Source organism: Gymnoscopelus braueri (assembly GCF_963280865.1).
Source record: "Gymnoscopelus braueri genome assembly, chromosome: 19".
Taxonomy (NCBI): Eukaryota; Metazoa; Chordata; class Actinopteri; order Myctophiformes; family Myctophidae; genus Gymnoscopelus; species Gymnoscopelus braueri.
The window spans coordinates 42,101,300-42,113,672 of record NC_137621.1 but is presented as its reverse complement, the minus strand read 5'-3'; the positions used below and the strand labels follow the sequence as shown (position 1 = coordinate 42,113,672).

The following is a 12,373-nucleotide window of genomic DNA, read 5'->3' as shown; positions in this document are numbered from 1 at the left end:
TTGTTAGATAGACCCATGTAATGAAGTCTGTCAGTTGCTAACTGGTTAGATTGAGAGTGAGATAACATTGTAGGTCCCTCGTGTGCACCCTTGGTATTTTTTCCTCTGCTTGGAAGATACAGTAGTAAGTAAGAAATGGCGTGAATCAAAACATGTTTTAGCTACTATCCAAACGATAATATTTTTTCAGCAGAGTACCCCTTAATATTCTTCCTGATATTGATTAATTGTCTCCGCCAGGCCGAAAGGCATGGCGAGAGAGTATGTTTTGCACCCTGTCCGTCCGTCCGGAAAACCCTCTGCCCTGCATTTTTCACATCTGCCTTTTATAGCGCCACCAGGCGGCCGACTTATATAAAACACAATTTTGGATATTATTCTTTCAGATTGTATCCAGAATTTGCGCACATCGGTACACATGATCTCTATAGTCATGTGATCAAGATGGATCTGTTAGATTTTCCATATTCCATCCTGATTGGCTAAGATTGACATCTAAAGTTTGCAGGACTGGCCCGTTTTGAGCAAAATTACGCAAATCATGAACGCAGCGTCCGGTGAATTCCGAACATTGCTGGCCCATACTAACCTACCTGACCTGGCGGAGACCTGTGCTCTGAGCACTTTTTCTTGTTTGTGGTGTTTCTGTTAGCGTTTTTCAGTTTTTGTCCTTGTTTTCAGTTGTACATTTCAACCACTTATCCATTTTCTTTTTGCCTTTAAATATTCAAAAATCTCCCAGGCCAGGTAAAAAAAACGTTATTGGCTGGTGGTTGAAATACTGTACATGTTGGTGATTGGTTGTATTGAAATAACAGAGTTTCCAAATGTAAATGATCATTTCCAGATGTGTGATAAATTCATAACCAATCAGACAAAATACTTTTTGTTAGAAATGTTTTAACTAGGCTACCTCTAGGAGTACTCCAAAGTATCCCAATGTGACACTGGCATAGATCTGGCATGTTGTTCAATTGTGTGAGCTACTGCACAGCATTATCGCCTGTGTGTGAGCCTTTCACATTTAGTTTGGAGTTCTTCTGGGCTGCCACTCATATTTTGGGATAGCACAACCAGTCTTCCACTGAGCTCCACTAAAACTCCTACTTTAAGGGTTACGTGTCATGCTCAATCGAACCCCAACGGTATAGTTCCCTTCCGACAATATTGCTTGACAACCTAGAGATTTCCACTTGCGGCAATGCAATCAATGAACAACAGTGTCTTACTGTTCTAGAAAACACAATATCACCATTCCAACATAATGTTGTGTATTGTACAGTGTGTCATTTCACATCATATCATATCCCACGCTCAAATCCCAACTTATTTTGACAAAGTGCGGTGAACAGTAATGGTGGAGATCATTCTCTCTCACATGTTTGCACCGGGTTGTTCCACAGCAGATGACAGCGTGGTACAACAGGGCGAGTTCAACATTGGCACATATTGTTCTCCGAGAAAGCGGATGCCATCTGCAACTCTGCCAGCAGAGTTTTTCCCTCTGTATCTTTGATCACCATTTCTTTCATCTTTTGTGAGCCGGGGACTGCCACGAAATTGCTTTATAGCATGATATATGGCATTCCATTTCGAAAGCGTATGAAAAATAAATTAGATTTCCCTACGCGCTTTTTTTTTTTTTTTTTTTGATCAACCTGTCTCTCCGCCTGTCTTTCCGTCGCACCTGCCTCCCCCTCCCTCTCTTCGCGTGTGGTTGCGACATGCCCAGAAAACACAAACACTGAGGGAGGATGGGTTAGATTGATGGTTCCCAAACTGGGGGTCGGGAACCCCAGGGGAGTCCCCAAATGATTTGGGGGGGTCCCCAGAGGATTAGCTTAATGTGCAACAGTGTTTTCTCACTCAACAGTAAACAAACCAACATACAGTGTAAGTGTATACTATACGGGTATCTGCACATTTCTAAAGTCACAATTTAAGGACTTTTAAGACCTTGTTAATACCAAATTGGCAAAAAAAAATCATAAAAGAGGAAAAAGTTTGGGAACCCTTCGGGTTAGATAAGAGAATGAAAGGATGCTTGGCGGATCAGCCAGTTAGTGCACACACAAACACACACACACACACACACACACACACACACACACACACACACACACACACACACACACACACACACACACACACACACACACACACACACACACACACACACACACACACACACCATTATGGAAGACCCAGGTTCGAAACAGAGATGTACAGTTCAGTAAAAAGTAGAGGGTGGCAAAAAAAAAAAAAGTTACCACTTAAGCCATATTTCCAAAATAGCAGATCTAGATATGCTATTGTCACTAGTTTTGAAAAGAAAGAAAGTCGAAAGAAATGTTTGAAAATATTTGCCTATAATGACATGCCCACAATAGGGACGTGAATGTATGTATGGTTCGCAGACAAGACAACAGGTGTCTACAACATGTGTGTCACATGTCATGTACTGTAGAAGATGGACCGGTGTGGATTGAGATGCTCTCAGCACCGATCTGAAATCAGATTAATTGGTAAAAGATTATGTTCAGAGTTGGAGAAAATATGCACAAAAGAACTGAATTTAAAACACTAGACGCCCCTGTTTGAATCCAACCCCAATCTCTCTGCCCTTGGTCTCCCGTCTCTCTAAAGTATCTGAAATAAAGCATACAAAAGGCAACAAAAAAAACACGTGCAGCAAGTGTAGCCATTGGGGTACCATCCTTTTACAATCAAAGGATGAAAGGAGAGCGCTAATTGAAACCACACATGGTGGCTTTCATAAGAAATTCAACAGAAGCGACGGCCTTCACTATGCTGTATTGAGATGGAAGTGTGTCAGATCTGGTTCAGTCAAAAAGGAATCATCACACTCCCCTCTCACAGCAGACTAAACTTATGGTATCTTCATCCAACTCAGGCGTCATGAAAGCTTACAGAGCTTCTAGTCACTGCTTGTCAGCTCCAAAGCTCAGCTGTTTACTGAAGCATGTGCTCAATATTAATTCTGCAGCACGCCCTCGTTTATGAATGGACTAGCCCATCGCATCAGCCTCAATTGTGCGTTCTTAAAACGTCATTATTCCATCTTCACCTATTACTACCCACCACGGAGAATCTGATTTCGAGGAACATCAACCCAACCCACATTCTCCTGTCTGTATAGCGTGAGTCCATATTAAGACAAAGCAAATGTTTACGTATGTAAATGAAAGTGAACCTGTAACCATATGACTGTAACCCTTGGGATCAGGGGCATTATACCAAATTAATCACATCTGTCACACACTGTAAGTATGTCTCTAACTCACATACTCCCCCGCTTTCTATACCGACTGGGAAGGCTACAGAGGGCCATCCTTCACCGCCAAAGGGACAAGGAAGGGTTACAGGTTAGCTTTCATTCATAAAAAACATGCTTACATACGTAAACAGGGTTAGGGTTATCTGTAACGATATGGCTTGGTACAGTATACTAAATTACTCATGAGGAGAGTGAGGGATTTGCGAAATTTTTTATAGTATAAAATAGAGCTTAAGTGGTTCAGCCTGATTTATCCTTTGTCGCATTGTGAGCTTTAGATTGGCTATTTTGACGTTTGACACATCATACGACTGAGTAAATTACATTACATTATTGTAATTACAGAAAGAGTTAGAGTGGGGAAGATAAGAGAGATTAGAAAGGAAAGGAACACACGTAACAGGAAGGCACAGTCAAATCAATATATAAATGAATAAAAACAAATAGCAATGGATAGACGGCATTACGGAAGGCAGACATGCTTCTCGTGCAGGAGGAAAATATATCTAGCATATAAAAATAGTAGCAGGTATTTAAATTTTCAGTTTTATGTGCATAGTTAAAGTGACATGGAATTGAAAAACAGAGCATCGGGTATAAAATCATATCCATATCCGATAGCAGTATAAAATCACGTGCATGGTTAAAGTGGTTAAAGTGGCATGGTCAAATACGTGGCAATATAAAGCAGTGGATGTTATACACAGTGGTGGAAAAAGTACTCAAATGTTTTACTTAAGTAAAAGTATCAATACTGCAATGTAGAAATACTCCGTGACAAGTAAAAGTCCCGTGCTCAAAATGTTACTTGAGTAAAAGTACAAAAGTATTGGTATCAAAATATACTTAAAGTACATTTAGTAAAAGTACTAAAATGTTTGAAAATAGCAGATCTACAAGCTCGCGGCGCGTTGTGAGCTTGTAGATCGATATTTTCAAATAGCCTAGGTATAAAATAGGGTGAAGTTGTTAATGTATGGCTGAAGTAGTTAATGTATGTTTTATAACGTAATAATTTATATCTGCAAAGTAACTAGTAACTAAAGTTTTTAAATAATTATAGTGGAAAAGTACAATATTTGCCTCTGAGATGTAGTGGAGTAGAAGTAAAAGTACTGATAATTGGAAATACTCAAGTAAAGTAAAAAATACCAAAAAAAAAGTACAGTACTTGAGTAGATGTACTTAGTTACTTTACACCACTGGTTACATCAATGTTTTCTTCATTAGTCTTCTCTTTAGCATTAACATTTCCGCTTAGCGCTGCAGCTGAGGTCCGACAATGGTGCCAGATGCACCACTCTGCAGTATATCTCCACGCCTCTCCTTTTTAACTATGCTGTAAACTACACATACGGTGGATCGGCGGTCAAAGGAAACCAAAAAAGCCCACAAGCTAGAGGTAATCATTCAATGAGCACTGATCCAGCCTCACATCTGTGAGGACGTCCCTATACAGTGCTGTACTTCACCTATAGGAAATGAAGTGCATCTGCTGCCAATCTGGCAAAACAAGACACAAAGCCTTACGTTTTAAGAACAAAAGGATTGTTAAATAATGCATCGAATCCCTTTGTGTTGGAGATATCGCCGTGCTCCTCCATATGCTTCAAGCAACTTGAAGCTTCAAAGCTTTCAAAACCATGAAAGCTCCTTTGATCGCTTTGTTAAAATTACACGACGCGGTGCTATTGAAACCCACCGCTATGTCCATCGGTAAATATCATACTAATAATACCTCCACAGAGGCCCATCTATAAGGGATCTGTACAAAAGATTTTCCTTGCCACTCCTTCTGGATTAGCCGCCATCATCGCGCACTATAGGCCATTAGGCCTTCCACCTCCTTGCTAAAATAAAAGTCTCTATGAAAAATGATACATTTACAATATTAATTTCCAAGCCAGAGTTCATTTGCATAGCCTATTTTCCTTTTATTTGACCATTATCATGGGCAGTTGGGAAAATGCGTGGTTACGCTGCAATTACATGCAGTATAGTGATTAACTTACAGCAGCAAACGACAAAGCAGATATTTACTATGCAGGGAGGTGCACAATGCATTTTGTATGGGAGAGTGGAAAGTCACTAAACCCGTTAATAGCGGGAACGCATCTGTGAGTCATTTTTAGATTTCTTTTTGGCTATTCAAAAATAGCAGATATACAAGCTCATAGCGCGGCACCGAGTGCTGCGCTATGAGCTTGTAGATCTGCTATTTTTGAAAAATCGTGAAAATGTGTGCAAATCTTGGACTATTTCTTAAAGCGAACATTTGTAAAATATTTAGTTCCTGGGACCCCCAGAAGCAAAGATTTGAGTTACTAATGTCCGCAAAAAAATAAGAAAAAATTAAATATTAGCTCATATTTTCATGATTTTTCAAAAAATTGCAGATCAAATAAAGCTTGTATCTGCTATTTTTGAATAGCCCAAAGAAATCTAAAATTGACACACAGATTGCTGTCTTAAAGGGTTAAGCCCTGCACAGTACTGTATGTACTGTACAGTATGCAAAATAGCCAAAAAAAGCTTGCAGATGGCTATGTTCACTGTCAATCACCATGTCACTGTGTCACTCTCACTCACCTTGGGCCATATGCCTGAAAGGGTGTGGGTGTGTACTGTTCTGTATGTATTCAAACAATCTGGGAACCCATCGCCAAATGAAAAGGAAAAACAGCGCCCTCTGCTGTTTTTTACTATCTCAGTTGGCTCTGGGAGGAAGTTGACGTAGCACCCGTGCGCAAGGAAAGCGGGGTTTTGGTCTGCCTTCAGCCTTTCACTTCCGGTGGTGCGACTATGTTTTCATTCCCACCAACAATATTTATACACGGAACACTAACACCATTTCTCCCAGAGAACATGGATCGTTTTGGTTATAAGCCCACTTGTTTCTATGATGAAAGAGCAAGTTAAAATGTGAATATCTTTCTGTGGTTTTGTCTGCTCCGAGGACGCTATTGTTAAATGAGTTTCGGTTTGTTTCGAGTGGGGAAGGATCGGTGGACACGTAAATCCCGCCCACTACATTTGATTGGGTAAAGCGCGGCCTGCTTCCTGATCTGAAGGCACGCCTACTTGTAGGCCAGTGCGTACGCGATATGACGAACCCCCCCGACAGATTCAAACGCAGAGCAGAATCTGTTCTTGAGAGATTAGCATTCAAATGATGATGAGTGACTTTCTACCCAAAGATCGGTATTTACAGTATGATAAGCAAACATGACGTGAGAAGGTGCAGCAGGCAGGCACAGATTTTTGGGGAGAATGTATTGTGACGAGGAAAGATTAGGCATAAAGAATTATGATTTTTTTTTGTTTTCCCTCTCAGTGTAATAGTCGGTTTACAGTATGTTTAATCCAATAAAAAGTTGACGATGACATAAAAAATGCCATTAGTGTTTTCCAATGGGTGTAATCTGTCCAAGATATCGCCTGTTGAATGGATTATTACCCCGCTGGTGCAAGATGTTATTTATTACTCTGCTGATTCACCTCTCAGAAATGTTATATCAGCTCCCCCTAATTATCTAAAGCACGCATGTGTCCAAGCCTAACAAAATTGGGTCACACACTATATTTGAGTGTGTAATGATGTGTATTACCAAGCACAATGGCTCCTTTGGTGAGGACACTGAGAATAAGCCTTTATTTCGACAGTGATAGTAGAGAGTGAGAGACAGGAAATGCAGAGAGAGAGAGAGAGAGAGAGAGAGAGAGAGAGAGAGAGAGAGAGAGAGAGAGAGAGAGAGAGAGAGAGAGAGAGAGAGAGAGAGAGAGAGAGAGAGAGAGAGAGAGAGAGAGAGAGAGAGAGAGAGAGAGAGAGAAAGTAAGGGTGGGTTGACATTCAGCAAATTCTCTGGCCAGCCAGGAATCGAGCCACTGGGACTCACTGATGTGATACAATATTGCACCCTAACAGTGGTGGAAAAAAGTATTTTACTTAAGTAAAAGTATCAATACTGCAATGTAGAAATACTCCATTACAAGTAAAAGTCCATAATTCAAAATGTAGTTGAGTAAAAGTACAAAAGCATTGGTATCAAAATGTACTTAAAGTACCAAAAGTAGAAAGTACTCATTATGCAGAATGTCCCATTTCACAAGTTTTAAAATGTATAAAATGTATTAAAATCTTTTGAAAATAGCAGATCTACAAGCTCACAATGCTCACATTGTGAGCTTGTAGATCGGCTATTTTCAAATGGCCGAAATGTATATAGGGCCGAAGTGGTTAATGTATGTTTTGTAATAATAATCTAAATCTACAAAGTAACTAGTAACTAAAGATTTCAAATAATTGTAGTGGAGTAAAAGTACAATATTTCCCTCTGAGACGTAGTGGAGTAGAAGTAAAAGTACTGAAAACTGGAAATACTCCAGTAAAGTAAAAATACCTCAACATTGTACTTAAGTACAGTACTTGAGTAAATGTACTTGTGGTTACTTTACGCCACAGCACCCTAACCACTTGGCTATCGGGGTCACCGCAGGACACTGAGAACAATCTAATCAGACGTGAGCATGACTTTCCAGACCGCGCTGACTCTTGGTCCAAGGACGCCAGCCTTGCGCTGGCTGAGTGGAGAGAGAGAGCGATGGGGTCCCGTCTCCTCCTCCAGTGGCTTTGACACCAATTCTCCAGCCAACTGACTTTATGGCCTCCTCGCTCTAAAAGTCACACAACTTTTTATTTGTCTTTAAATGCAGTGGGTTCTCAAACTTTTTCATATCAAGGAAGGACGCCCCAAAGCGGACACCTATCTGAAGATATATAGTGGCAGGGTACCCCCCCCCCCCCCCCCTACAAGATTTGTGTTGTCAAAAATATTGAAGATTATTCAAACTAGACCATACCCGTCGGGGGATATGAGCACCACGCGTGCGTCATGGTCTGCTTGTTTCACGGATGTGGCAACACCGGCGCTTGTTTCGCGCACATGATTTGGCAACCCGGGAGCCAGCGAACACAAAAACGCTAATAAACAGCTGACATTTGGGGAAAAGCGAAAAAGAGGCTTCGGTGTTCCGTGCACATGGTAATGGTCAATGGCTGTGTGCAAATGCGGATCAATTGCTCCAGCCACTGAGGAGAACCGGGCAGAAGAGATTTTGGGCGCAGACGGACGCATAGAGCTTTGTAGAATTATAGGATGATGATAGGATGATGTTTTCAAGATTTTTCGAAAATAGCCGATCTACAAGCTCAGAAGTAGTTCGCATATTTTCAAATAGCCCATGCATACAGGTTTAAAGTGGTTAAAAAAAACACTGTGAGAACCACTGTTCTAATATACACAGCAGTGATCTTGCAGTGTTGACTCTAGCAGTGATCTTCTGACACTTACAACTCACAACGCCTCGCAACATGACACGGTATGAGCTTACAGAGTGGCTATGTCGCTATTTGTCGTACGACTAAGTACGTCATATAGGGGCTTAATTGGTTCCGGTTTCTATTTCACAGTTGCTGAAGTTGCAATTCTTTTTCATGCTCCTTTTCTCTCAGCCATTGTCTCCAATCTTTTCGCCTAAATGAAGATGAACCTGGAAATGTTAAACAGGTTAATTAGGGGCATTTTTCTAACCATTAGGCTAAATGCATAGATAAGATCTCCATGTTGTCCCATAACTGTGGGAGTGGACCGTAGCATCTTCACATGCTCACACATCCACACTGATCTCACCTTTACGCTATGATTTATAAAGAGAAACAGGTGGGTGTGTTTTTTCCCAGACTGTAATACGGAATAAGACGATTGTGACGTCACCCGTTGGTTTTTACAGACCCGTTTTGAAGCCACTAATGCAGGGAAAAACGGCCGCGAGTGCAACCGCAACTATTGGTGGGTAGGGACTCGGAGCGAGGGGTGGGTTTTCACTAGTCACTAGTATAACCCAATCACAAGCCCCGAAAGCATACCCTGCTTTATCATAAATCTTTTCATTAATGAGACCACCATATATTAAAATTGTCTTAACCCAAGACCTGGAACGCATCTGTGTAATTTTTTGATTTGAGCTAAAAAGCATTATTTTACACTTTGGCTATTCAAAAATAGCAGATATACTAGCTCATAGCCGAGCTTGTAGATCTGCTATTTTTGAAAAATTAGGAAAATGTGTGCAAATCTTTGAATATATATTGTTTTAAAGCGAACATTTTTAACTAAAATCTTTGCTTCTGGGGGGTCCCTGGAACAACATATTTTGAGATGGGGGTCGGCGGCCAAATACATATCATTATTGGGGTCCTTGACATGAAAAAGTTTGAGCACCACTGACATACTGTAGAAACACAAGTTTTTCAGAATACTGTTGGATACTGTTGAATACTGTTGTGACGACGCGGCGGACCGCGTCGTCACGCTCATGTCACTCTGACTCAGCCATAGGAGTGCCCAATGCAGCTACGCCCAAATATGGAGTGTGTTGTCTCGCCTCAATGTGTCGTCATGGCATCAGGCCGCAAACAAATCAGTCAGCTCCATATATGGGCACAAAAGAGGACATGCCATAACAGATGCCTGTTAGAACTGCCGTGTAACCACCTCATTGTAGCTAGATTGTTGTAATTATATTCACTGTTGATAGATAGTCGTTGCTGTCGGGTGGAAATATTGTACTGTATGTCCAAAACTGTTCCTTTATTATTATTATCTTAAAAACATTTTGAAATAGTGAAAATAGCAGATCTACAAGCTTGTAGATCTGCTATTTTCAAAAAAAAAATCGATGAACTCTTGTATGATGAACTTGGGCATTAACGGTGTCTGCCCGACAGCAATCTGGGAACCCATCGCCAAATGAAAAGGAAAAACAGCGCCCTCTGCTGTTTTTTACTATCTCACTTGGCTCTGGGAGGAAGTCGACGTAGCACACGTACGCAAGGAAACCGGGGTTTTGGTCTGCCTTCAGCCTTTCACTTCCGATGGTGCCACTATGTTTTCATTCCCACTACCAATATTTCTACACGGAACACTAACACCACTTCTCCCAGAGAACATGGATCGTTTTGGTTATAAGCCCACTTGTTTCTATGATGAAAGAGCAAGTTAAAATGTGAATATCTTTCTGTGGTTTTGTCTGCTCCGAGGACGCTATTGTTAAATGAGTTTCGGTTTGTTTCTAGTGGGGAAGGATCGGCAGACACGTAAATCCCGCCCACTACATTTGATTGGGTAAAGCGCGGCCTGATTCCTGATCTGAAGGCACGCCCACTTGTAGGCCAGTGCGTACGCGATATGACGAACCCCCCCGACAGATTCAAACGCAGAGCAGAATCTGTTCTTGACAGATTAGCCCGACAGTAACGATAATGTACATACTGTACTATCCATATACCCACTATATGTTGACACAGTATTTGCTGTATACAGTATCGGCCTCTTATCCACTGTCAATAGTCTCTGCTGTATTATATTCACAGGTGATAGATACGTTCATATTTACTGGGGATAGATTGTACATTATACTTACTGTATGCTTGTATGTCTATTGATAGAATATACATTGTGTTAACCCAGTCAGACAAGTGCAGATGACTAGGATCACACTGTAAGTCATTTATTTTTAAAAGTCTATTTTTGTTCTTATTTGTAATCCTATTCTGACCTCTCTAACTACCCCCTTGTACCTATCTTGTAGATATGTTGTGTTTCATGCTCATTGCTGTTTCTGTTACATCTATGTCTTTTAGAAAACATAGATGTAATTTGGTTTGTACAAGCAGATGTAATTTTGAAGTGAATCGATCTTACTATACATGTTTTCCCTACAGATTGAAAACAACTGACCTCATAGCCGTGACGTTTGATTCTCAGCCATCAAAAAGAGGACGTAGAACCTGCAGTATATCACACAATGTTACCTGTACCCCCACTGATGTCTTTATTCTGTTCTATAATATTGGTCTGTTCAGGTTGCTGTGTGAGAAAGCTAGTTTTTTTTACATTAATTTGACTGTTTCCTAGGAACTGGCTGATCGTTTACCCTACGCATACTGCATTAATCTAACATCTATTTCCCCGCGTCTGCTGCATACAGTACTTAGTCCTCTGGGAAATATGGAAAAAATAATAATTTTCTCTTCCACTTATAGGCTGACTGTGGTTTCTTATCCTAGCATATAGCTTTGGATCATTGCATTGTTCCGGTATATAGTGAATAGCTTGCCAAGGCCTGTGGGTGGTTTGTGCGCACCTTGGCAAAAAAATAAATAAAAACCTTAGTAAAAGATTTAGAAACAGCATCATCTGGGTCAAAATATTTCAGTACTGAACACCAGAAAATAAATCAACTGGAGCAAAGGGGAGCTCTTACCTATATTGCGTGGTATTGTGCCATATGGTCCCTCGTAACAACTGCAAGGCCACACATTCACACCCAGTAAGGCAGTCAAACAGCCTGTAGAGAAGAATAAACACATTTTCACTGTGTGGCTCTATGGCACTGGTTCTCAACGTGGCGTCCCGGGGCCCCCCAAGGGTCCTTGAGGGGGTTCCAGGGGGTCCCCAGCTAAATGATACATATTTAGGTGCCTATTGGACACTTTGAGAGCGTACAAATGGAACCAAATGGACCCGTAAGGGTGCCATACGGGTCCAAATTACATGTGGACACTCTTCAGAGTTAAATTAACACTGAGAATGTGGGAGTAGATTGGGATCCCAGAGATTTAGATCCTATCAAATGGGGATCCTTGGGCGGGACCAATCATTTTAACCAATTTATCCATTTATACGTTGGCTATACAAAAAAAATCGAAAGTGTTTGGAAGATTTTGAACCAATCTTCTCTTCTGGGGGTCCATGGCACAAAACACATTCATACAGTATGAGGGTCCGCAGCCAAATACATATCCATTTGGGGGTCTTTGAGACAAAAAGGTTTGAGAACCTCTTCTCTATAGTACAGCACATCTCAGCCACCATGTGGAGGATTGCCCTCCACATCCCCTACTGCCAGGTCGGTGGTGAGGAGTGCATGTCAGTCAGTTCAGTGGGAGTTCAGGGTCTTCTCAAGTTTGAAATGTAGGCCGACTGTCTACTGTCGACTGACCGGGCATAGGCA

At 41.1% G+C, this 12,373-nt stretch overlaps 1 protein-coding gene across 1 annotated transcript in view; it reads right to left on the bottom strand.

The window, feature by feature from the left end:
• The window catches only part of LOC308075218 (leucine-rich repeat and fibronectin type-III domain-containing protein 2), a 53,493-nt gene extending 41,786 nt beyond the window's left edge, over nt 1-11,707 (bottom strand). Inside the window, exon 1 of the mRNA XM_080414924.1 lies at nt 11,624-11,707. The gene's annotated coding sequence lies outside the window, so the exon portion shown is untranslated. The remainder of the gene's footprint in view (nt 1-11,623) is intronic.
• Between the last annotated feature and the right edge of the window lie 666 nt (nt 11,708-12,373).